At 40.1% G+C, this 26806-nt stretch overlaps 1 protein-coding gene and 1 long non-coding RNA gene across 3 annotated transcripts in view; both read right to left on the bottom strand.

Annotated features, from left to right (window-relative positions):
* LOC116325327 overlaps positions 1–26806 on the bottom strand; it is a 50626-nt gene that overhangs the window by 2077 nt on the left and 21743 nt on the right. The gene's annotated exons all lie outside the window — the stretch shown is intronic.
* Positions 80–12822, bottom strand: LOC120436497. 2 transcript variants are annotated; one of them, XR_005610496.1, is made up of 4 exons: positions 12394–12822; positions 12186–12281; positions 2357–2782; positions 80–511 (listed from the first exon to the last, which is right to left on the bottom strand). It is a non-coding gene; the product is annotated as an uncharacterized LOC120436497 (long non-coding RNA). The 2 variants fall into 2 exon arrangements; XR_005610495.1 differs by lacking the exon at positions 12186–12281 and having other exon boundaries at positions 12394–12815.

The following is a 26806-nucleotide window of genomic DNA, read 5'->3' as shown; positions in this document are numbered from 1 at the left end:
AAACATTAAAATCTGTCTTATTTACCTGAGCTGTGAGATATAAGGCAGACACTGAAGGAAACTCCTCACTTCACTCTCTTCATGTGAGCAGCCTGTCAGCTTCACTTGTTTCTTCTCTGGTTGGAGTTTCAGCACTTCCAGGAGGATGGAGGTCTTTCTCTCTGAGAGGTTTATGAACCAGACTGCAGGAGCTGACTGGAAAACTGAGTGTAATGATGGAAGGAAACTCAAGCCTGTTTCAGTCTTGCAGTCCTTCACATGGGAGTACAGATCCAACAGGAAATAACACTGAGATTCCCTTTGATCCCTTTGATTATGATTAATAATAATTATAGTTTGACCAATATCATCATCCATGTCTCTCTCATGAACAGGGAATGTTTGATATGTGCACACTGATGATAACAGCTCCAGTATCTTCTCTCCTGTCTGCTGTTCTCTCTCTGCTGCTGCACAGAACAGATTCACAAAGAACCTGACTGCTTCTTCATCTGGCATCCAAGAATCAACACTGGAACAATGAGAAGGAAACATTTAGTGATGATTTGATCTGAGCTGCATAAATACAACCACACACTACTGATGGACTCCATCTTGTCCATGTGTGTCCTGTATATAATGACAGTCCATTTTAAAGCCATCTTCCATCAGTTACTGACTCACAACACAAACACTAATCCTGTGTGTGAAATCACTGCGTACTGAACTGTAACTGTCATTTTATTTACTGTCTGACTTTAGAAAGTAAAACACTAAATATCAACAACATAGAAACACAGAGTGGAACAACAGCAGCTTCACCTGCTGCTCAGATCACACACACATGTGGAAATCACACTTATTCTACATCTGCAGGTGGAAACACAGAGTAATGAAGACTCCCTGCTGTCTAACATTTTCATTTGATGCTCACTGAAATGCTGCTAATTGCCAAAGTAACTTTTTAATTTTTTTAATTTAAATGACAGCTGGGAGTGGGACAGTGCTGCATTGGTTAGCACTGTTACCTCATATCAAGAAGGTCTTAGGTTCAAGTCCAGCCTGAGGCCTTTCTGTGGGGAGTCCGCATGTCTGCCTTGTTTGAATGGATTCTCTCTGTATACTCTGTCTTCCTCTCATAGTCCAAAAATATGCACGCTAGATTAAGCAACCTTGGATTCACCAGTTAATCCACATACATGATTCTGGTTGGACTGAGGGGGAGAGGGGTTTTACCTACTCCATACAATCCTCTAAGATCCTGACTGTGGGTTTATGGATGCAGATGATGTAATCATCGGCCGAATGCTGATTAACAAGTGGGCCAAAATACAAAAGATGCAACAGGGGAGTTGACTGGCAATAGGGGAACTATTAAAAACAGTGACTGCAGTGGACACTTTTCATTATTTTGTACACTCTTTTTCACTTCAAGCTGGTTCTGTTGGACCAATAGTACAAGCAAGAGTTGCCCACAGATCACTTGTACCATATATTTACCACAATGCCTCCATCTGACAACAGAGCTCACTGCAGACAGACAGTGAATGTTTTACCTCTGCTGGACCATAAAACCAGCTTAAATTGGCCATAGTGTCTGTCTCTCTCTGTTTGATAGATTAATGACATGCCCAGGGTGTATCCTGCCTCATGCCCTATGACAGCTGAGACAGGCTCACGCCCAACTGCGATCTTGAATTAGATAACTGCATTAATAACAGTTAAAACAGCAATTGTACTTCCCTTCTTATCACTCTAGTAATAGATGTCGTATAAGCAACTTTTTGTAGTTTGAAGCTGCTGGGACATTCAAAAGGTCAACGTAAGCTTGTTCATTATATACAGTATGACATTCTTTTTTGGGGAGTGAGTGATTAACGAGGCTGTGTTGTTGCCACTGAGCTAAGTGTTTATTTTTCAGATTTATTCATTGACATACAACCAGATGACTATCACGTATTTCCGAATAGAAGCAGATATTTATAAAATAAATCAGTATTCCAACTTGTTCTCTGTCTGTGTTCTGTTACAGTGACCTTAAAACTCCCTCTGCTCGCTGTCCGAACAGAAACATGGAAAGATGAACAGATTTATGGGACTATGAATTACTCGTGAGCGTGTCTCCCTAGACTACTACGCACACAACCCAGACACAGAAGAAGCAGGAATAAAATGGATGCTTAGATGACATTTAACTGAAATATGAACCCATGTGGATACATTCACAGTGTGTGCATATAATACTAATTATCAAAACAAATCTGCTAAATTTTAAGTTGTACAATAATGAACAATTAAAGCAAAAAATATTTCCAAGACATATTTGAGAACACATCTCTCCTCATGCAGTCAATCATGTAAAGTACAATTCATTTACCTGAGCTGTGAGATGTAAGGCAGACACTGAAGGAAACTCCTCACTTTACTCGTTTTCTGTGAGCAGACTGTCAGCTCTACTTGTTTCTTCTCTGGTTGGAGTTTCAGCACTTCCAGGAGGATGGAGGTCTTTCTCTCTGCAAGGTTTATGAACCAGACTGCAGGAGCTGAAAAAACTGACTGTAATGATGGAAGGACACTCAAGCCTGTTTTAGCCTCATAGCTCTTCACATGGGAGTACAGATCCAGCAGGAAATTACACTGATATACACGCGTGTAACTTTCATTAAAAGGGAATCTTTCATATGTGCACACTAATGATAACAGCTCCAGTATCTTCTCTCCTGCCTGCTGTTCTCTCTCTGCTGCTGCACAGAACAGATTCACAAAGAACCTGACTGCTTCATCTGATGTCTCGTATTCAACACTGAAACAAAAAAAAGGAAACAGTATATGAATATGGTTTGATTTTCATACATACAACCACACACTATGGATGGACTCCATGTTGTCCACATATGTCCTATATATAATTAAACATTATATATGTTTCAACCTGATAACAATAAGCAGAAGACAATGAATGGATGGATTTCGTGTCATGTCTTTAACCCTCTCAGGCTCAAATTAAGTTTTAGTTACGGGAAAAATCTGATATTTTGGGAAAATTATCAAAAAAAAAAAAAAACCTCATAAAATATGTATGTGGGGTAATCAGGTTGTTAGTTTTTAACTGTTGCAAATCGGCAATGCCTGCCTCGAGAGGGTTAAGTAGTCTTCAGGAATAGTTCTCCATGCTTCTTAAAGGACATTCAAAGCTCTTCTTTGGATGTTTCTGCCTTTTAATCAGTTCTCTGTCATCATGATCCTGCGGCTTCAATAATGTTAAGGTCCAGGCTCTGGGGAGACCAATCCATGACTGATAGAAAACCACACAGTGGAACACTATCTCGGTATGCTCTTACTGCATTGGCAGTCTGTTTGGGATCATTATCACACTGGAAAATGAAGCCTTTGCCAGTCAGACGCTTCATGAAATCTGGTGATACTTTTAAAAAACTAATTAAGAGGATTATGTAACTTCTGTAGAACACCAAGAATTCATGAAGGGGCTTCAGTGATAAGTGAGAGGCAGCGAGTTTATTATCACTTTAATTACACAGGTCTGCCCCCCCCCTTTTTCCAGCTGCATGGGATATTTTTGGTAAATTTTATGTTTTTAGGGTGCTAAATCCAAAAATGATCTCCATTTCCTCCATCACGTACAGTTTTTTTTTTTTTTTTTTTTTTTTTTTGCAAAACATGAGGAATTTATATTTAAAAAGCACAACTGGAGTCACGTGGTACGCCCGCCCAAGATGGCAGCATAAGTTGGAGCTTATGCTGCCCCCCTAAACCTCTTTAAAAAATAAGTTAGAGCCGTTAATTTGATTTATTCTGGGTCTGGTCCTGGCAAATTCTGTGGAATGAGTCAGAAGAGTCGACTACCTCGCGAGGGAAAACCAGACACTTTCAGGCTACTTCATTAGCTAGTATGGCGGAGGCACCTAAAGGAGCTCATGCTAGGTGCTCTTCCCAAGATAGCGTGGCGGCCGAGCTGACTTCTATAAGATCTCTGCTTGAGCAGGTAGCGCAAGACATGAATGAGGTGAAAGGTGGAATTGAGTCTCGGTGAATAGCCTAGGTGCTAGGGTGGACAAAACAGAGACAAGAATCTCCCGTTTGGAGGATGAGGAGGCTAAAGCTAGCTCAATTAGTAAGAACTTGAGGATACAGAACCAGCGGCTGCAGGAAAAAGTAACGGCGCTCAAGGGACTTTCCCGACGTCAGAAAATCAGACTATCAGGTGTTAAAGAAGGAACCGAAGGTCGTAATCTTGAGGATTGCGTGAAGAATCTGTTGTCCGAGGCTCTGGACATTGAGATGGGAGATTGGTATGAAATAGAATCCATCGGGTGGGGCCAGCACCTCCGATGCCAGCTGCGGATTCCAGATCATCGTTCGCTTCCTATGGGATAAATCCAAGATGTCCGTACTGGCGGCTGCCAGAAAAAAGAAGCAGATCATTTGGAAAGGCATGAGAGTCCGTTTTTTCCAGGATTATGCGCAGGAGGTACAAGAAAAACGCAGGAAATTTGACGAGGTATGTCATCTGCTGCAACAGCGCAATATTGGTTATTCCCTTCGCTTTCCTGCTGTCATGACCTTCTCAATGGATAACCAGCGTCATCAGTTTTCCAACCCAGCAGAGGTTAAGCGATTTCTTAGCGGCCTGGATTCGGCTATCATTCCGGGTGATGGAGATAAAGAGGTCTTTCACGGCTGAAAATGGACAATAAGAATGTTAACGGTAGTTCTACTTCTGTGGTTTTATCAAGGTCCAGGGTTTTGTTTTTAATTTTAGCCCTGAAACAACTAGTCATGCATATTGGTTATTAGGTTATTGTTGAGAAGAGCAGTGTGGGTTTTTTTTCCCACTCTGTTTTCTGGTATTGTGTTTTTCGTTTTTTCTCCTCTTCTCACAGCTTTAAGGCGCAGAGGCGTGGTTTAACCCAACTGTTCTAATCTTTTTTGTTGCCGTTTGTTTCTATGTTGTGGTGCCTAATGACCTATTTTTCTTGACCACTGGGTTGCTTCACGTAACTGGCTTTAAGGATTGCTGTTTGGGTAAACTGGATTTTCTTTTGGATGAATCTGTAAAATAATTTGGCTTGCATGGCTTCATGGAGTTATGTAAAATACTGTTGTAGAATATAGCGGGTTGTCATAATGCTATTAAAAGGAAGAAAATCATCTCATATTTCAAACAGAAAAAGACAGATATAGCCCTTATTCAGGAGACCCATCTCGATGAGGTGGAATCAGTAAAGTTTAAAAGAGATTGGGTGGCTCAAGTCTATTTTAGTGCATTTTCTGGTAGGAAAAGAGGGGTGGTCATAATGATCAGAAGTACTCAAGCATTATACGGATCAGGAGGGTAGATGGGTGGTCTTGGATGTATGTCTACAGGGGCAGAAAGTGACACTGGTCAACATATATGCCCCCAATTCTCCTCAACCACAATTTTTTCACGAAGTCTGTAACACTGTGTGGAATATTGGTAATACAAATACTGTAATTGGGGGGGATTTTAACCAGGTCAGGGATGTGTTTTTGGATAAATCCTCCCCTCCTGGACCAAGTAAGGACCCTGTAAGTGCTGCTGTGGACGTTGTGTCAGAGGAACTGAGCCTGGTGGATACATGGAGACTTCTTCATCCTCAAGAAAGAGACTATAATTTCTTTTTGCATCCTCACTCAACCTACTCTGGGATAGATTACTTTCTGGTGTCTCGCTCTCTGGTGAGTCAAACCGTTGGGTCCTCCATTGGTAATATTGCAGTAACGGATCATGCTCCCATTGACCTTGTTCTTTCTAGTAATGATAATGTTAAACCTTCACCTAGGTGGCATCTGAACAACTCACTATTGAAGAATAAGGGTCATTGTGAATGTATAAGGGAAATGATGAAGGAGTTTTGGGAGTGTAACGAGGGCTGTATTGACAATGTTGGAAGGACCTGGGATGCTTTTAAGGCCTAACTGAGGGGGCGCCTTATCCAGTATCGCTCCTTGATTAAAAAAGCTCAGAGAGACAATCTGATGAAGCTGGAGCCTCTGGCTATTGCACTACGTGAATGTAAGCAGGTCAGAGGGGTGGATTTGGGTCAAGAAGAACATAGAACTTGTTTGTACGCAGATAACATTTTATTGATTGCAAGTAACCCAGAATGGGCCTTCCTGCAATCTCCTCAATTATTGACTCTTTGTCTGCAATCTCTGGCTACATCATAAACTGGTCTAAGTGCGAAGCTATGCCCATTTCTAAACTGTGTCCTCTAGCCATTAGGAGCTCATGGCAGTTCAAGTGGATGCCCGAGGGTTTGACCTACTTAGGGATTAAATTGACTCCTGGTTTAGATAACATAATGCAAGTAAATATCTCCCCAGTGATTCAAAACATTTGCCCGCTTTTGCAGAATTGGGTCAAAATGATCCTGTCCCTTTTGGGCAGAATTAACCTGGTGAAGATGATTATTGGTAAATGGTAAATGGACTGGTTCTTATATAGCGCTTTTCTACTCTTCTGAGCACTCAAAGCGCTTTACACAACTTGTGCATTCACCCATTCACACCCATTCGCACAAGCACATTTTCCTAAGTGCTTTCTAAGTAACATTCACACACATTCGTACTCCGATGGATGCATCGGAGAGCAATTTGGGGTTAGTATCTTGCCCAAGGATATTTGGCATGCAGACTAGGGGAAGCCAGGAATCAAACCACCAACCTTCCGATCAGTAGATGACCTGCTCTACCACCTGAGCTACAGCCACCCGGTAGTACTGGAGTACTGGAGTTTATTGCTCCTAAACTCCAGTACTTTCTCCATATGTTACCTATAGCAGTCCCGCATAACCTGCTAAAGCTTTATAATACATTTGTGGAGGGTTTTGTGTGGGCAGGCAAAAACCCATCCTTTAATCGGTCCAAATTATATGCTGCAAAAGATAGTGGTGGGTTGGCATTATCCAAAATGGTCTGGTATCATTATGCATTCTCTCTTTCTCAGTTAGTTAAGATAAATAACTACCCTACGGAGAAGCCGTCATGGGTTGCGATTGAGGAAAGTCTTGTGGCTCCTACATCTTTAGAGGCCTTCCTCACTCAGAGGTGGAAGACCACTGCCGTTTAAAGATCCAGTGTTGGCTTTTATACAAGAGACCTGTTTTAGAGCTCACCAATTTATTAACGCTAGCCCCTAATAAGAAAATATTAATTGGTAAGAAATAGTGGTGCAATGGATCGAAGGTCTCACAGTTCGGATCGGATCACGTTTTTTTCGTCACGGATCGGATCAATTTTCGGATCAGCAGAAAAAAAAAAGGAAGACAAAAATTTAACTCGCCATTTACTTATTTAAGTATTTTTTGCCTATTAAAAAACATTCAACTCAAGACTCATTCCATGCAATTATATAAAAACAAATTAAGATGCAATATAGGGCAGTACATGGCTTTCTTTCTACCACTCCGCTGTGATATAATGAGCAGTCACGGTCACGTAGCTCTCCGTTGCCCTGGAGGTCCACCCATTTGTAGTAGTTAGGGGAACAGAAGATGCCTGGGACAGTTCAGCCATAACTTTAAACTTTTCCTGCTCATACATGCCTGAGTAGGATCTTATATATCTATGATATCCCGTCGCGCGTCCACTGCACGTTCATCTTAGTTTAAACTAGTGCTGTCAGCGTAAATCTCATTAAAATGACATTAATGCCATAACTGCATTAACGCGGCAAACCTCCGTTAACTAGTTACCGTGGATCGCCCCGTGCGTGGGGCTGCACGGCGTCAATGCGTCAACTAACGCGTTGACTAGTTTAAATCCCTTGTTTTGCACAACAGAATATGGCCTCCCGTCTGCAGCTAAACACCCCAATAGCTTTTGTAATAGCTTTAGCCCGGTTGGATTGGGCAGCTTAAATACCGCAAACTCCTCTGCTCCTCCACTTGGACCGCTAGCGCTGACCATAGCTATCGCTTGACAGACTGACCACGCGCACCATACATGTACTTTTTTCTTCTTTTTCGAATCTTCGGATCACGTGCGTGCTGAACCGTGGAGTTGGATCAGTTCAGATTACGGATCAACCGCGATCCGTTGCACCATTAGTAAGAAACCGTTGAGGTGGGAGGCTTGGGTTAGGGCAGGTATCAACCAGCAAACTGGGATGAAATCATTTGCGGAAATCAGACAAGAATTTAATCTTGATCAAAGGGAAATTTGGAGGTTTTTTCAAGTTAGACATTGTATTAGAGCCATTTTGAACAATATCCCAGACCCTCCATCTAGTATTCAGGAGGTATGCGCAGCTCCTGGTATCAATAGAATCAGAGCATCCAAATTCTATGGGATCTTCAGAGAGGCGCACTCTGCCCATTTGGAGGGGCTGAGGCAGTGCCGGGAGAAAGATCTGGGAATTCAGATTTCAGAGCATAGTTGGAAGAAGCTGGTTGTATTGTGGTATGCTTGCTCACGTGAAGCACAATCTCAGCTTATCCAATATAAGTTGCTTCACAGAAATTACCGGACTCCCAGTAAGCTAGTCAGGTTGAAGCTCGCTGACAATGACACCTGCTGGAAATGTCAGGAGGAAGCCGGGACCCTAGTTCATATGTTGTATGCATACTGGAAAAATGATTATTCGTGGGACGGGATTATTAACGTTGTGAATGATCTCTTTAATCTGAACCTTTCTAAGTGTCCAGCTTTGTGTGTCCTGGGTCTGACAGCAGTATTGTCATTAGAAGACAGAGACTATGGGTGCGTTTGGCTTTCATAACAGGATGCAGGATAATACTGAGGCACTGGAAGTCATCTAGCCCCTGTTGTTTCAGGGGATGGACTGAACAAATGTCCAAGATGGCATTATATGAACAGGTTACGTACAGAGTGAAGGGGAGAGAAGATATTTTTGAGCAGGTCTGGAGTCCCTTTTTGTTGTACATTGACAATGTCTCTTAGATAATGTGATAAGTTGTTTTTTTTTATTTTGTTTTTTTTATGTCGTTGTTATTGTTCTTCCTTTTCTTTGACAGCCAGTAGAGGTAAGAAATTGTTTAATATAACCAGTGGTCAAGGTCAAGTTTAGTTTCTAGGCACCTGGGTGTTCATCAGCCCCTTTGTTCTTGTTTTTGCTGGTGTTTCCCAGTATGAGGTTTCTTATTTTGTTTCTTCTGGGTTTTTTTCTTTTCTTTTTCTTTTTTTTGGGGGGGGGGATCTTTAGCTATTGTTCGCTCTTATTTGTTTATTGCTGTTAAGAAAAGGACACTACCCCTGTTGTCTATTTGTATATGGTTCTGTCCATCCAAAACATGAATTAAAAAAAAAAAAAAAAAAGCACAACTGATCCCCTTCATTTCCTTACATTTTCTATTTGTATTTCTCTCGAGTCTCGCTCTTAGAAATATTAAATTAATGTAAGAAATAATTATTGGATATGGTTTTTTTGAGTCAAGTATAGGATACCAGATTTCAGTGTAAAAAGGGAAATTGTATAGTTAATTACACTAAAAACATGAGTTTTGCAAGAAAACCTGACAAGATGGAATTTTTAAAATATTTTTCCTGGTTTCAGCAAGTAAAAATCTATAAGAAATATTATAAAAATCCTATGCAGTTTTTTGGTTGCAGACTTGTGTTATCATTGCATTGACCTGGCCAGTTAATCCAAGAAATAAATAAATAAATAATAATATATTTTCATTGTCAACCAATCAGCTTCTTTTTCATTTTCACAATTGCTTATGTTCAGTGTTACTTGTTTTTTTGTTTGTTTGTTTGTTTTTCATTTTCACATATACAAAGATTTCATTTCATTGCTGTATTGATACCTGGAGTCGTGGTCCTCCGGAGTGACTTCTAGTTAAGTTCTGTTCTGTACAGTGGTGAGCATTATTCAGTGTTTTTAATTGCATTATTTTACATGTTTAACTCAATATTTCAGTTAAGCATAATGTTAAGAGAAATCTGTATAATTATAAGTATTATTATAAGGTCTATCAAAATCTTCCATTAATGTGTATGTCAGTGATGTTTTCCCCAGCAATAGCCTTTGACATTATCTTTGACCTGCATGGAATCTCAGTATTTGTTGAGTATAACTGTATCAAGATTTTGATGAGCTTCCTTAAGCACACCTGAAATAAAAAACATTTCTTTAGTGTTTGGCACCACTTTACTCTAACTGTAACTGCCAAGGCTCTATAGTATTGGTGAGTATTCAGACTATTTACTTTACTGTTTAAATGTGTACTCAGTACAGAATATCTTTGAATAATTTGACATTAAGAAATCAAGTTGTAGTTAGAGGTGAAAATCTATTACCCTGAACATGACCATGATGAAATCACTTGAACATCAGATAACAGTTTTCAGTAACAATAAATAACAAAAATCATGTTAAACCAAAATGTTTTTTATGTGAATTCTATTATTAAAAACTAAGTGAAGGAGAAAAAAAAGACCTTAATTGATCACATTTCAATTTAGTGCAATCAATGCACACAATAAAATCAAGAAAATGAAATCAAGAAAAAAAAAAAAAAAACGACTTTTTTCAGTGCAGCTTGAACTCTCTTATGCAAGCATTCTTATAATTTCTTTAAGTATATGATCCCACTGAGGAGGCCGATGCATGACTGATAGTGTTCCATTGGGTGCTTTTCTATTTAGGTATGATTTTACTGCATTGGTACACCTATTCATTCCAGAGATTTTCCTTCCAGTCATCTTTCCAATAATATGCTTTGCTAAAGCACTATATAAACAGTCAGCTGTTTTAGCAATGATCTTCTGATTGTGGTTGCATGTGGTGAATGAAACTGAAAGATACATAGTAATTTAAGCTGTCTGAATTTTAATTTACTCAAACTTGAAATGACATATTCATATAATTTGAGATATTGAAGTCATTATTTATATAAGCTATAATCACCACGTTAAAACAGAAAGAGCCTTGAAATATTTAGCTTTCTGTGAAATAAATATAAAATATATGACATTGCTTCTATGAATACATTTAAAAAGTTATTTTAAATGACTATTAATTACATTTGAAAGTGGTGTAAAATTAACTAAGAAGAACAGACAGGGTACCAGTTGTGCTCACCAAGTGAGCAGTCCACCATTTTGGTAGTACTTTAAAATAGTCAGAAGGCAGTTTCGATGCCTTTTCACCCCCAGCTGTTTCCTGTTGTTCTCGTTATGGGGCCCATGATCGTATATAGCACATCCTGAGTACATCCTGTTCTAACCGCCCCTGTGCAGGCACATATGCAGTTACAAGCAGATGACTTCTTTTAATGCCCTAATGATTTGCACATTTATTAGCTTCTGGATTACTATGACACTTACTGAAATACTGCTACATAATATATTTTCCACATGCCTCATGGCCAAATGCAGTGGCCTGGGTTCAAATCCACATTTCTTACTCTCACCTGTCCTGTACCGTCTTCTCTAAACTGCTGCATACTCTGGACAAACAAGGAGACAGCCATCTGACTCATTTCAAAAGCCTGTACATCTGATGGTGCACATCTGAAAAGCACCATCAACCCCGAAAGTTATGTAAAGGTTCTAGAGCAAGATATCTGCCCATCCAGACAATGTCTTTATCAGGGAAGATCTTGCATATTTCAGTAAGACAATGATGAATCTCATACTGCAGCTATTAAAACAGCATGACTTTGTAGTAGTAGTATGAATCTGGCTACTGAACCTGTCATTAATTGAAAATATTTGGTAAATGATGAAAGTTAAAATAGAACAAAGACGACCCAGGACTGTTAAGCAGCTAAAATCCTATGACAAAAACAAGAACAGGGCAAGATTCATCAACTAGTCTCCTCTGTTTCCAGACACTTTTCCAGACACTTTTCCAGAGACTTTTTGCATCATACTCAAAATGAGCTAATATTTTCTTAAAATAATACACTCTTTCAAAAAGTTGATTCTGTTCATCTGGAGGTAGCATTTTCAGTGGGAGAAAAGTTTCATCACTCATCCAAGAGACTTCTTCAGTCTCAGCTAACTGCAGGTTTCCCCAATCTTATAAACAGTACATTTGCATAATGACTGAAACTAGAACTACCAGCAAACAATGGGCGGTGAGGTCAGTTTCTTGATCCTTGATCATTGACAATTGATTAATGGCCATGAGAACTATTCACAGAGAGTTGGGGAATGGCTGCAATCACAGCATTATAAGATGGTGAAAGATGTACCCTTAGTATATCTACTCTGGTCAAAAGAATCCACGCTTCGTACTGATGTCCACAATTCCCTTTTATTCCTCTCACAATCATGGAGCACCGTGAAAACTAGAAACAAGTAAAATAATATCAATAGTACATATGACATCCATCTCAGACACTTATTTCCTTTAACAAGGTCCACAAGTGCTTAACAAATTAACCAGCATAATGTTTTTACCGTGTACGCCTTGTAAAACCAGCAGTAGAAAAGTTGTAGATCCCGAAAAGTCCGCTGTGTTATCGTTCTGTCTTGTCTCTCCCGCGCACAACTTCCAGTTCCCGCGACTCACAGAGGAAGTGACTACTTTACAATCATTTTAACAGAAACATTCTTTGTAAGAAGAAATGTAAATGTATCACTGGTATCATAGATTATCTTTTTCCACTGTAAATGTACAAAAACATGAATACTAAATGAAGAAAAACAAATCGAAAACAATATAACGATCTCGGATGCGCTTCTGGCGTTGTCATCACAACCCACACAAACATTTCAGAGTCAGCTACACTTAGGCCCCCTCCTCGATTCAGAGATGGTGTTTCCCTCTTCACGCAAATGGCCTCCTTGACTCCGCGCTCAAACCAGCGTTCCTCCCTGTCCAGGATGTGTACATCCTCATCATTGAAAGAGTGTCCACTGGCCTGTAGGTGTAAATAGACTGCAGAGTCCTGGCTTGACGAGGTAGCTCTTCTTTGTTGTGCCATCCACCTCACCAGAGGTTGTTGGTTTCCCCAATCTATAAATCACAGCAATCCTCCAGGACTTCGCAGTCTATTTACACCTAAAGGCCAGTGATCAATGGTGATTGATCAGTGGTTGCAGATCGATCGCCATAACATTTTGAATATTATTTTTTAAGAAACTGACCTCACAGCCCATTGTTTGTCAGTGGTGCAAGCCATTGTACAAATGTACTGTATATAAGATTGGGGAAACCTGCAGTCAGCTGAGACTGAAGAAGTCACTTGGATGAGTGACGAAACGTTTCTCCCACAAAACGCTACGTCCAGATGAACAGAATCAACTTTTGGCGTTTTCCTTGCCTGAATGATTGAGCATGCATCAAGACAGTATACTCTTTCAGATTCAACATTTGATATGTATTCTATGTGCTTTTGTAAATAAAATATGAGTTTATAAGATTTAAAAATTATCTCATAATAGTTGTTGTAATTTTCTAAAATTAATTTACCTGAGCTGTGAGATATAAGGCAGACACTGAAGGAAACTCCTTGCTTCACTCTCTTCATGTGAGCAGCTTCTCAGTTTAACTGGCTTCTTCTCTGGTTGGAGTTTCAGCACTTCCAGGAGGATGGAGGTCTTTCTCTCTGAGAGGTTTATGAACCAGACTGCAGGAGCTGACTGGAAAACTGACTTTAATGATGGAAGGACACTCAAGCCTGTTTGAGTCTCAAAGTCCTTCACATGGAAGTACAGATCCAGCAGGAAGTCACACTGATATTCATCATCCATGTATCTCTTATTAAACGGGAATGTTTGATATGTGCACACTGATGATAACAGCTCCAGTATCTTCTCTCCTGTCTGCTGTTCTCTCTCTGCTGCTGCACAGAACAGATTCACAAAGAACCTGGCTTCTTCTGCATTTGACCAACAAAGGTTAACACTGGAACAATAAGAAGATAATATTTAGTGATGATTTTATCTTAGCCGCAACAATACAGTCATTATCAATACAGTGGCCTCAAGTCACCTCACATATAGCATTAATGAACAACAGGACTTCTTTGAGCAGTCTTGCAGGAATAGGGTTAATTTGGGTCATTTGGAAGAATTATTACTGAAGTTAACTCAGAAAGAATCAATGGTACTGAAAGTAGCTGTAGATATTCTTACATCTGTGAGAAGAATATGAGTATTTTTTTCTCTAATGGTTAAAATTTTATTTGTGAAGACGTTCATGAAGTCATTACTAGTTAATGTTAAAGGAAAGGTTGAGCAAACAGTGCTCTGATTTTTTGTCAGCCTGGCCACAGTGCTGAAGAGAAACCTAGGGTTGTTCTTATGGTCCGTGTGTCACACTAACCAAAAACTGCTTTGGCTAAATACCGTTAAATGTTCAGTTTCTACACCCTAGAAGCGCCTCTCTTGCAACAACGGAGTAATGGCAAAGACAGCATTTTTTAAGAAGTTACATTGTTAATTTTAATCTAATTTTTCTAATTTTAAGCATTATTTGGCAAAAAGATGTATTCAAGATTACTTTCGGGTGGTTATATTTGCTTTACAAACTGTATTATTAATATTATAATTTGTGCAATAATATTATGATTTATGGACCTTAAAATATTTCTCCAACTTATTTTAGACCACATGTCATCTTATGCAGAGTTTACCATGTAAAGTCAAATTAATTTACCTGAGCTGTGAGATATAAGGCAGGCACTGAAGGAAACTCCTCACTTCACTCTCTTCATGTGAGCAGCCTGTCAGCTTCACTTGTTTCTTCTCTGGTTGGAGTTTCAGCACTTCCAGGAGGATGGAGGTCTTTCTCTCTGAGAGGTTTATGGACCAGACTGCAGGAGCTGACTGGAAAACTGACTGTAATGATGGAAGGACACTCAAGCCTGTTTTAGTCTCAAAGTCCTTTACATGAGAGTACAGGTCCAGCAGGAAGTCACACTGATATTGTTCAGAATGATGATTAATCATAACAATATGACCAATATCATCATCCATGTCTCTCTTATTAAAAGGGAATGTTTGATAGCTGCACACTGATGATAACAGCTCCAGTATCTTCTCTCCTGTCTGCTCTTCGCTCTCTGCTGCTGCACAGAACAGATTCCCAAAGTACCTGACTGTTTCATGAAGACATGGCCTCTGAGAACCAACACTGGAACAGTGAGAAGGAAAAATTCAGTGATGATTTAATCTGAGCTGCATAAACACAACCACACACTACTGATGGACTCCATCTTCTCCATGTGTGTCCTGTATATAATGAAAGTCCATTTTAAAGCCATCTTCAATTAGAGCAGCTGAGAGCTTAAATTTAACTGAAAAACTGCCCCATATAAAAAAGTGACAGTCTATACACTGCCAGTCAAAAGTTTGGACACACCTTCTCATTTAATGTTTTTTTTTTTATTTTCATGACTATTTACGTTGTAGGTTCTCACTGAAGACAGCAAAACTATGAATGAAAACATATGGAATTATATAGTAAACAAAAACTTGAGAAATAACTCAAAACATGTTTTATATTTTAGATTCTTCAAAATATCTACCCACTGCTTTGATTACTGCTTTGCACACTCTTGGCATTCTCTCGATGAGCTTCATGAAATTGTCACCTGAAATGGTTTTCCAACAGACTTGAAAGAGTTCGCAGGGACACTGAGCACATGTTGGCCCCTTTGCCTTCACTCTGCGGTCCATCTCATCATAAACCATCTTGTTTGGGTTTAGGTGAGATGACTGTGGAGGCCAGGCCATCTGCATCACTCTCTTCTTGGCCAAATAGCTCTTACACAGCCTGGAGGTGTTTTGGGTCATTGTCCAGTTAAAAAATAAATTACAGTTGAACTAAAAACAAACCAGATGGCATGTCGCTGCAGGATGCTGTGGTCGTCATGCTGGTCCGGTATGCCTACAATTTCGAATAAACCCCCAACAGCCTCAGCAGCAAAGCACCCCCACACCATCACACCTCCTCCTCCATGCTTCACAGTGGGAACCATGCATGTAGAGACCATCCGTTCACCTTTTCTGCATTGCACAAAGACACGGCGGGTGGAACCAAAGATCTCAAATTTGGACTCACAAGACCAAAGCACAGATTTCCACTGGTCTAATGTCCATTCCTTGTGTTTCTTTTCTCAAACAAATCTATTCTGCTTGTTGTTTTTCCTTAGCAGTGGCTTCTTAGCAGCTATTTGACCATAAAGGTCTGATTCAAGTGGTCTCCTCTGAACAGTTGATGTAGAGATGTGTCTGCTACTGTAACTCTGTGTGGCATTTATCTGGTCTCTAATCTGAGGTGCTGCTAACTTGTGATTTCTAAGGCTGGTGACTTGGATGAATTTGTCCTCAGCAGCAGAGGTGACTTTTGGGCTTTCTTTTCTGGGATGGTCCTTATGTCAGCCAGTTTCATTGTAGCGTTTGATGGTTTTTGTGACGACACTTGGGGACACATTCAAAGTTTTTGCAACTTTCCGGGCTGACTGACCTTCAATTCTTAAAGCAATGATCGACTGTCCTTTCTCTTTACTTAGCTGTTTAGTTCTTACCATAATAAGAATTTTAACAGTTGTCAAATAGGGCTGTCAGCTGTCTACCAACCTGACATCTGCACAACACAACTGATGGTCCCAAACCCATTAGAAGGGAAGAAATTCCACAAAAGAACCCTGATAAGGGTGAGAAGGCACACCTGTGAAGTGAAAACCATTTCAGGTAGTGTTGGCCAAATGAAGCTTTCTGAAGCACTGAAGCTTGTATTGAAAAACGGTTCATTACTCGAAGCTTTTCAACACAGTCCTCTCTGGTGACATCTAGTGGCCAAAAATATGAAGAGCAGCTTGAATCCACAAAATAAAACCAACTGCTTCATAATGATTGCCCACTCTACAGAGCGGAATTCTGTCTGATATTGGGCTGCTGTTGTGTTGCTTTGAACGCGTATTTTTTGGGGTGACAAAAATGTTGTTTATTTCTTTAATAAATAATTTTGACCAGTAAACCTTCCTTGTTTGAACATGCACCATGGTTTGGTCTTTCTTTGCTTGTGACTTCTTGATGTTGGTAAATACAATAATTGAAAAATACCACGTTACATATAATATACATATAATAATGTACAACACATTATGGAGTATGCATCTGCTGTGAGGTCCTGCCTCCATGTACTTGTGCAGTTAATCGCTAGATGGGTATATTTATAAATAATATTATATTAGGGAAATTTTCCTATACATATTTTTACTGGTGTATATTTTTGACCTGGGGGTAGAATTGATTGTGAAATGGAAAGGGAAATGCTCATGAACTTGCAAATTAAAAACATGATGCATTTAAGGTAACCCTTTTCATTTTTATTTAAGAAGAGAATTTGTTCCACTGTGCGATGGCGAATCTGTTCCTTTTCGTGGGAGATAATTTCTCCTGCCTTAAGGAAAATCTCTTCACATGGCACAGAAGAGGCTGGAGTGCAGAAAAACTGGTAGAGATGCAGTTATGGCTCCACAAACTATCAGCTAAAGAGAATAAATAAATTAAAATGCGGCACATTTTGTAGACTAACATTTTAAGATTATTTTTTTAAAGAAAATATATCTTTTTATAACATTAAATGTTACGAGTCAAATTGCAGTTATTTAATGATATTTATATAATGAAAAGCAGATTTTTGACATTTCAAGTTTTTCCCGTTTTCAGATAAAATAAAGATGCACAAAACAAAAGCAAACAGCCAGAACACAAAGCTGCACAACCCACCCAATTGACCAGAATCAACTCAAAATACTCCCACACAACAGAACCAAATCTCTCAGTAGAATGATCAGTGGTTCGCTATCTGTCACCATCAAAACACTCCACAAATCCCGCAAATGATTCACTTCGTTCCATTTGAATCAGGTACCGAAGCAGTTACGTGCGTAATGAAGCTTCGGACGTCACTGGTCACGTGACTTTTGCCAAACGAAGCAAGCCTCGACAGAGTGCTTCTGAACCAGTGTGTTGTTTTTTTCGACACACGCTCCGGAGCGTCAGCTTCAAGCGGGCCATCACTAATTTCAGGTGAAGCTCATTAAGAGAAGGCCAAGGGTTTGCAGCGCTGACAACCAATCAAAGGGTGGCTACTCTAAATCATATTTAGAGTTATTTATCAATTTTTTCTTTGCTACATGATTCCACATATCTTCCCTCATATATTTGATGTCTTCAGTATGTATGTCAAATATAAAAAGCAGTAAAAATAAAGAAAAAACATATAATGAGAAGGTGTGTCCAAACTTTTGACTGGGAGTGCAAGTATAAAGAAACACCTTAGAAATTATTAAAATTGTACAATAATTTCAGAATTTATTAAAAATCTTCCTTGGGGTGGAGGTGTGGCTCAGCTGCAGGGGAGGTGTGGTGAAGTGAGTTCAAGGGGCAGTGCCAGGGAGGCTGGAGGAACAGGTGAAGGTGATCCATCTAACAAGGCTTTCCCTTCTATATAGTGACATCGGAGGCCAGAGGGGAGAGGCAAGTGTGAGGACAGCTGAAAAGATGACAGTGCTGGAATACTGGTGCCGAAGCTCAGCATTTTTTTGTGTTTTACAAATAAAAAAAAAATCATAAACAGCTGTCAAAACGCTGTCTGGGGTCCGATTTATTCACATTCCTGTGACACATTTTCTACACCTTATAACTTATCTCACATCTCTTCATATCCAATTAATCGTGTAAGGTTCAGTTCATTTACCTGAGTTGTGAGATATAAGGCAGACTCTGAAGGAAACTCCTCACTTCACTCTCTTCATGTGAGCAGCCTGTCAGCTCCACTTGTTTCTTCTCTGGTTGGAGTCTCAGCACTTCCAGGAGGATGGAGGTCTTTCTCTCTGAGAGGTTTATGGACCAGACTGCAGGAGCTGACTGGAAAACTGACTGTAATGATGGAAGGACACTCAAGCCTGTTTTAGTCTCATAGTCCTTCACATGAGAGTACAGATCCAGCAGGAAATTAAACTGATAATCATGAGCCATGTAGTCATCATGAACAGGGAATTTTTGATATGTGCACACTGATGATAACAGCTCCAGTATCTTCTCTCCTGTCTGCTGTTCTCTCTCTGCTGCTGCACAGAACAGATTCCCAAAGAACCTGACTGCTTCATGAAGATCTGACCTCTGACGATCAACACTGGAACAATAAGAAGGAAACATTTAGTGATCATTTATTCAGTCACATTTGTTCCATCTCAAACTGGTACTTAATGCTGACAAAATGAAGGGTGTGTTGTTTTCAAGCAAAAAGAAATCCCTGACATTCTCCCTACTGTTATGTTTGCACGAGGTTCCCCAGTTGAATTTGTGTCTTGTTATAAATACCTGTGTATTTTAACAGACGAAAATCTTATTTTAAAAAACATCAGAACATCAAAACTTGGGTCCTTCTATAAAAATAAATCATGTTTTTCATTTAATATTAAAAAATGACCTGTTGCTGCCACCTTCTTAACTCACATTGATTATGGTGACATTACTTATGTGAACGCTCATGTCACCTCTTTACAGATGTTGGAAGCTGTTTATCATGGAGCACTGAGATTCAACACAGGGCGTAAAACTCTTACCCACCACTGTACTTTACACTCTTTGGTTAACTGGCCTTCACTGTTCACACGCAGACTGCTGCATTGGTATATATTCATTTATAAATCAGTAATTGGCTTACTACCGGTGTATCTAACTTCCCTAAAGAGAGACACTACAGCCTCCACTCACAAGCTTTTAATAAATTCACTGTTCCTTCAGTAAGTACAGAACTTGGGGGAAAAAAAGATATTTTCATGCAATGCTTGTTATACTTGGAACAAGTTACAACAGGACTTTAAGATGTGCAGCTTAATTGAGCTCAAGGGTTTTAAACAAATTATACGGATAATGGAGAAAGCATCACTGGGTGGCTGTTCCTGTTCATAATGTGTTACTGCGACTGTCTTTTATTTTATTTGTAGTTGTAAACTCCAGTAAATTGGTAATATGAATTGTAATGAGTATGTATTAAGATATTGTAGATTTTTTAATATTTAAAACAGGTTGCTCATGAAAATTAGACTTCATGTTTCAGTGAGGTGAAATTAAAAAAAAGATTTGATCTGAGCTGCATAAATACAACCACACACTACTGATGGACTCCATCTTGTCCATGTGTGTCCTGTATATAATGAAAGTCCATTTTAAAGCCATCTCTTCCATCAGAGCAGCTGAACATTGTTTTTAGACTGTTACTGACTCACAACACAAACACTAATCCTGTGTGTGAAATCACTGCGTGCTGAACTGTAACTGTCATTTTATTTACTGTCTGTCACTTGCTGCTCGGATCACAGACATGGAAATCACACTTATTCTACCCTAAATTTTTATGGTGTATTTATTGAGTGAGTTGGGCCTTGGGTACATGAGTACCCAGGTTGGCTAAGCATCTGATCTTGACCTTCATTGCTAGCACCCAAGGTGAAAGGTGATCTGGAAAGAAGTTTTGAAGAATGCATATAGAGGATAATACATAATATGAAAGAGCATGGAGAGTGCTGTACAACACACTATTTTTTGTGTAAAGTAGAATTAATTTACCTGAGCTGTGAGATATAAGGCAGACACTGCAGGAAACTCCTCACTTCACTCTCTTCATGTGAGCAGCCTGTCAGCTCCACTTGTTTCTTCTCTGGTTGGAGTTTCAGCACTTCCAGGAGGATGGAGGTCTTTCTCTCTGAGAGGTTTATGAACCAGACTGCAGGAGCTGACTGGAAAACTGACTGCAATGATGGAAGGACACTCAAGCCTGTTTTAGTCTCAAAGTCCTTCATATGGGAGTACAGATCCAGCAGGAAATTACACTGAGATTCATGTTGATACTTCTCTCTGTCATTATATCCCTGCAATTGTATACAATCAATGATTTCTTTAAAATTGCACACTGATGATAACAGCTCCAGTATCTTCTCTCCTGTCTTCTTTTCTCTCTCTGCTGCTGCACAGAGCAGATTCCCAAAGAAAGCAACTGATCCTGACCTCTGAGGATCAACACTGAAACAATAAGAAGGGAACATTTAGTGATGATTAGATCTGAGCTGCATAAATACAACCACACACTACTGATGGACTCCATCTTGTCCATGTGTGTCCTGCATATAATGAAAGTCCATTTAAAGCCATCTTCCATCAGAGCAGCTAAAGATTTTTTTAGACTGTTACTGACTCACAACACAAACACTAATCCTGTGTGTGAAATCACTGTGTACTGTAACTATAGTTATGGGTCAGTTGTGTTTTGTGTTTTTTGTACTACTCAGTCTTTTTATGAGTTTGAGAAATAGGTTTTGATTCGTTTCTGGATTTTTGATTCTTACTATAGTTGTGCTTTACCTTACCGCTTTGGTCGTTAGTAACTTTCCCCAGTGCTTCCTAGATTAGTTATCCATATTTGTAGTTCTTAGTTTGTTATTTTAGTTTAGTCAGTTCCTTTTCATATTCCCTGTATGTAGTCAGTCTTGTCTTCATGTTTGTTTCCCCTGTCTGCCTGTGTTTGATCTCTGTTTCCTGTCTTATTTTGTTAGCCGCTTGTCTAGGGTGCATTGCGTTCAATTTTGCTTCCCCTGGCAATAGTCTAACTCAGCCCACCTGCATTCCTTGGTGTGTTCCACCTCAATGATTAACTTGTGTCTTTAAGCCCTCTGTTTCCATTTGTCCTTTGTTTTGATCTTCCTCATCCCTCCTGCTGTGCGTCTTTTTCATTCAGTATTTCATGGATTGGCTAATACTTAGTGTCTGTCTAGTTTAAGTTCGTGTTTTGTAAATCCAGCAATAAACATGTATTTGGAAATTAGCCGTGCTTGTAAGTCCTGCATTTTGGGTCCTCACTCTGCCTGCCACACACAGCATATCATGACAGCAAAATACTAAATATCAACAATATAGAAATGGAGTGGAATATCTACACTTCATATGTTGTACAACAGAAGTTTCACCTTGATGCTGAGATGACACACGTGGAAATCACATTTATTCTACACTACATCTGCAGGTGGAGACAAACTGATGAAGTCTTTGCTGTCTGAAACCTTCATTTGTGTCTCTATGTAGAGCTGCTACAGTTTTCATCATTGTCTAAGGAGCTTGGAAAGAAAAAAGCGTGTGGACTTCTTAAAGTTGCTTGATGACGTTTCACCTCACATTCAAGAAGCTTCTTCCGTTCTAAGGTCAAATGGTGGAGAGTCCCAGATTTAAGCCCCGTGGGAGTGTCCCTCCAAGAAGGACAAAAGGACCCCCTAACGATCCTCTACCTCACAGGTGTCGAACTCCAGGCCTCGAGGGCCGGTGTCCTGCAGGTTTTAGATGTGTCCTTGATCCAACACAGCTGATTTAAATGTCTAAATTACCTCCTCAACATGTCTTGAAGTTCTCCAGAGGCCTGGTAATGAACTAATCATTTGATTCAGGTGTGTTGACCCAGGGTGAGATCTAAAACCTGCAGGACACCGGCCCTCGAGGCCTGGAGTTCGACACCCCTGCTCTACCTAATCACATGAGCCAAAGTGTGAAAACAGGTGTAGGTCACAATCAGCCAGGGTTTCGGGTGAGCTCATTGTGAAACCTGGCCCCACCCTATCATGTGATTTCCTGAGGTCAGATGGCCCAGGAATGTGAGTGGGCGTTAAGGCGTCTGGGAAGGGATCTCAAAACTGGATTATAGGTGGCAGACAGTTGGTGTCGTAAGCCACTGCCTCTGTTCAAAGAAAGCTGCTCACAGTGGACATAAACGGCTTCTTTCACTCCTCTTTCAAACCATCAGTCTTCTCTGTCCAAAATGTGAACATTGGCATCCTCGAAAGAGTGACCTTTGTCCTTTAGATGCAGATGGACTGCTGAGTCTTGTCCTGTGGAGGTGGCTCTTCTATGTTGTGCCATGTGTTTATGAAGTGGCTGTTTGGTCTCTCCAATGTAGAGGTCTGGGCATTCCTCGCTGCACTGTACAGCATACACCACATTGTTAAGTTTGTGTTTCGGAGTTTTGTCTTTCGGATGAACCAGTTTCTGTCTGAGCATGTGGCTATGTCTGAAGTACACTGGGATGTCGTGCTTGGAGAAAATTCTCCTGAGTTTCTCTGATACACCGGGTACATAGGGGATGACAATGTTGTTGCGTCAGTCTTTCTTATCCTCCCTAGCTGGCGTGTGATTTTCTTTTCTGTGCATCTTTGCTGACTTTATAAACGCCCAATTAGGGTAACCGCATGTTTTGAGTGCTTCCTTTACATGTGTGTGTTCCTTCTTTTTCCCTTCAGGCTTAGAGGGAACATTTTCTGCCCGGTGGTGTAGGGTCCTAATTACTCCAAGTGTGTTGAAGAGGGTGGTGGGAGTCAAAGAGGAGGTACTGGTCCGTGTGTGTTGGCTTCCGGTAAACTTCGATGTTGAGGTTGCCATTCTCTTCAATGTGCACGGCGCAGTCCAGGAAACGCAAACAGTTGTCCTTTGTGTCTTCCCTGGTGAACTTGATGTTTTTATCCACAGCGTTAATGTGCGCAGTGATGGATTCTACTTCTAGTGTTTTGATTTTGACCCAGGTGTCGTCTACATATCTGTACCAGTGGCTGAGTACTCTCCCTTTAAAAGAGCCAAGAGCCTTTCTTTCCACTTCCTCCATGTAAAGGTTGGCTACAATAGGTGACACGGGGGAGCCCATGGCACAGCCATGTTTTTGTCTGTACTCTGTGAACAGAGGTGGTGGTTTATGACACCAACTGTCTGCCATATATAATCCAGTTTTGAGATCCCTTCCCAGACGCCTTAACGCCCATCTGACCTCAGGAAATCACATGATAGGATGGGGCTAGGTTTCACAATGAGCTCACCCAAAACCTTGGCTGATTGTGACCTGCACCCATTTTCACACTGTCCACTGTTCCTCTTGGGGGGACACTCCCACAGGGCTTAAATCTGGGACTCTCCACCATTTGACCCTAAAACTGAAGAAGCTTCTCTGACAAGAGGTGAAACGTCTTCAAGCAACTTAAAGAAGTCCAGATGCTTTTTTCTTTCCAGGCTCCTTAGACAATAATGACCTGGATGACTGAAGACCTTCACAGACAGTTTCATCATTGTCAATGAAGTTCAATCCAGTGAAAGCAGCCATCTACATATGATTTATATAGATAATATTTAATGATTTAGATTGCCATTTAGTTTTTGAACTGCTAGAAAATGTGATAATTTCTATTTAATTTATAGAGTAACACATTCTTTATATAACTTTATCTTCAATCTGATGCCATATATTTTAACAAAAGGAAAAAAACTCATTAATTGTTGCAAGATTTGACTAATTTAATGTTTACCTTGAAGTTTTAACGTAGCCAATATTGTTATTAGGAAAATGTGGGGGAAAAAAAAATAAAACCACAACACGTAACTATAACACTGATCCAGAAATACATTGATATTTCTCCAACTTTTTTCAGAGCATTTCTCTTCATATGCAAATATGTTCACAATGTGCAGTTCATTTACCTGAGCAGTGAGATATAAGGCAGACACTGAAGGAAACTCCTCACTTCACTCTCTTCATGTGAGCAGCCTGTCAGCTCCACTTGTTTCTTCTCTGGTTGGAGTTTCAGCACTTCCAGGAGGATGGAGGTCTTTCTCTCTGAGAGGTTTATGAGCCAGACTGCAGGAGTTGACTGGAAAACTGACTGTAATGATGGAAGGACACTCAAGCCTGTTTTAGTGTCATAGTCCTTCATATGGGAGCACAGATCCAGCAGGAAATCACACTGATACCAATTTATGTAACTCTCATCAAAAGGGAATGTTTGATATGTGCACACTGATGATAACAGCTCCAGTATCTTCTCTCCTGTCTGCTGTTCTCTCTCTGCTGCTGCACAGAACAGATTCCCAAAGAACCTGACTGCTTCATGAAGATCTGGCATCAGACGATCAACACTGGAACAATAAGAAGGAAACATTTAATGATGATTTGATCTGAGCTGCATAAACACAACCACACACTACTGATGGACTCCATCTTGTCCATGTGTGTCCTGTATATAATGAAAGTCCATTTTAAAGCCATCTTCCATCAGAGCAGCTGAACATTGTTTTTAGACTGTTACTGACTCACAACACAAACACTAATCCTGTGTGTGAAATCACTGCGTACTGAACTGTAACTGTCATTTTATTTACTGTCTGACTTTAGAGAGTAAAACACTAAATATCAATAATATAGAAACACACAGAGTGGAACAACAACATCAACACTTCATATCTTGTACAACAACAGCTTCACCTGCTGCTCACACCACACATGTGGAAATCACACTTATTCTAAACTATATGTCCAGGTGGAGACATATGTATGTAAACGTATTTAATGGATTTGCTATGGTTTGGGAGCACTGGTTTGTTTTTGGTTTTGTTTTCTTCCTGCCTTATCTACCTTCCTTATTGATTATTTTCTCATGTCAAGTTGCCAAGGTGGCTCTGTGTATGGTCTCCACCCTAACTACGTCTTTCACAGCACACCTCTTCTTATGTAGAATTAATTATGTAAATCCCAATTCATTTACCTGAGCTGTGAGATATAAGGCAGACTCTGAAGGAAACTCCTCACTTCACTCTCTTCATGTGAGCAGCCTGTCAGCTTCACTTGTTTCTTCTCTGGTTGGAGTTTCAGCACTTCCAGGAGGATGGAGGTCTTTCTCTCTGAGAGCTTTATGGACCAGACTGCAGGAGCTGACTGGAAAACTGACTGTAATGATGGAAGGACACTCAAGCCTGTTTTAGTGTCATAGTCCTTTACATGGGAGTACAGATCCAGTAGGAAAATAATGTCACATTTGAAAGTTTCATTTCTGCACACTGATGATAACAGCTCCAGCGTCATCTCTCCTGTGTGGTGTTCTTTCTCTGCTGCTGCACAGAACAGATTTACAAAGAACCTGATGTTTTCTTTATCTGACCTCTGAGGATGAGCACTGGAACTATAAGAAGGAAACATTTATTGATTATTTGATCTCATCTGCAGAAAAGGTCCATCTTGTCCATGTCTGTCCTGTAGATAATGAAATATGTGGTTACATTGTAACCATTGTTTTCTGATTGAGAGGCTATCTTTGCACTACATTGCATTTTCCATTTTCAATTCAATTCAATTCAATTCAATTTTATTTATATAGCACCAAATCACAACAGCAGTCGCCTCAAGGCGCTTTATATTGTACAGTAGATCATACAATAATAGATACAGAGAAAAACCCAACAATCATATGACCCCCTATGAGCAAGCACTTTGGCGACAGTGGGAAGGAAAAACTCCCTTTTAACAGGAAGAAACCTCCGGCAGAACCAGGCTCAGGGAGGGGCGGGGCCATCTGCTGCGACCGGTTGGGGTGAAAGAAGGAAAACAGGATAAAGACATGCTGTGGAAGAGAGACAGAGATTAATAACAGATATGATTCGATGCAGAGGGTCTATTAACACATAGTGAGTGAGAAAGGTGACTGGAAAGGAAAAACTCAATGCATCATGGGAATCCCCGGCAGCCTACGTCTATTGCAGCATAACTAAGGGAGGATTCAGGGTCACCTGGTCCAGCCCTAACTATATGCTTTAGCAAAAAGAAAAGTTTTAAGCCTAATCTTAAAAGTAGAGATAGTGTCTGTCTCCCAAATCCAAACTGGAAGCTGGTTCCACAGAAGAGGGGTCTGAAAACTGAAGGCTCTCCCTCCCATTCTACTTTTAAATACTCTAGGAACAACAAGTAGGCCTGCAGAGCGAGGCGGCGAGTGCTCTAATAGGGTGATATGGTACTACAAGGTCATTAAGATAAGATGGGGCCTGATTATTTAAGACC

Source organism: Oreochromis aureus, linkage group 23 (assembly GCF_013358895.1).
Source record: "Oreochromis aureus strain Israel breed Guangdong linkage group 23, ZZ_aureus, whole genome shotgun sequence".
Lineage (NCBI taxonomy): Eukaryota > Metazoa > Chordata > Actinopteri > Cichliformes > Cichlidae > Oreochromis > Oreochromis aureus.
This window is presented reverse-complemented; position numbering and strand designations above follow the sequence as displayed.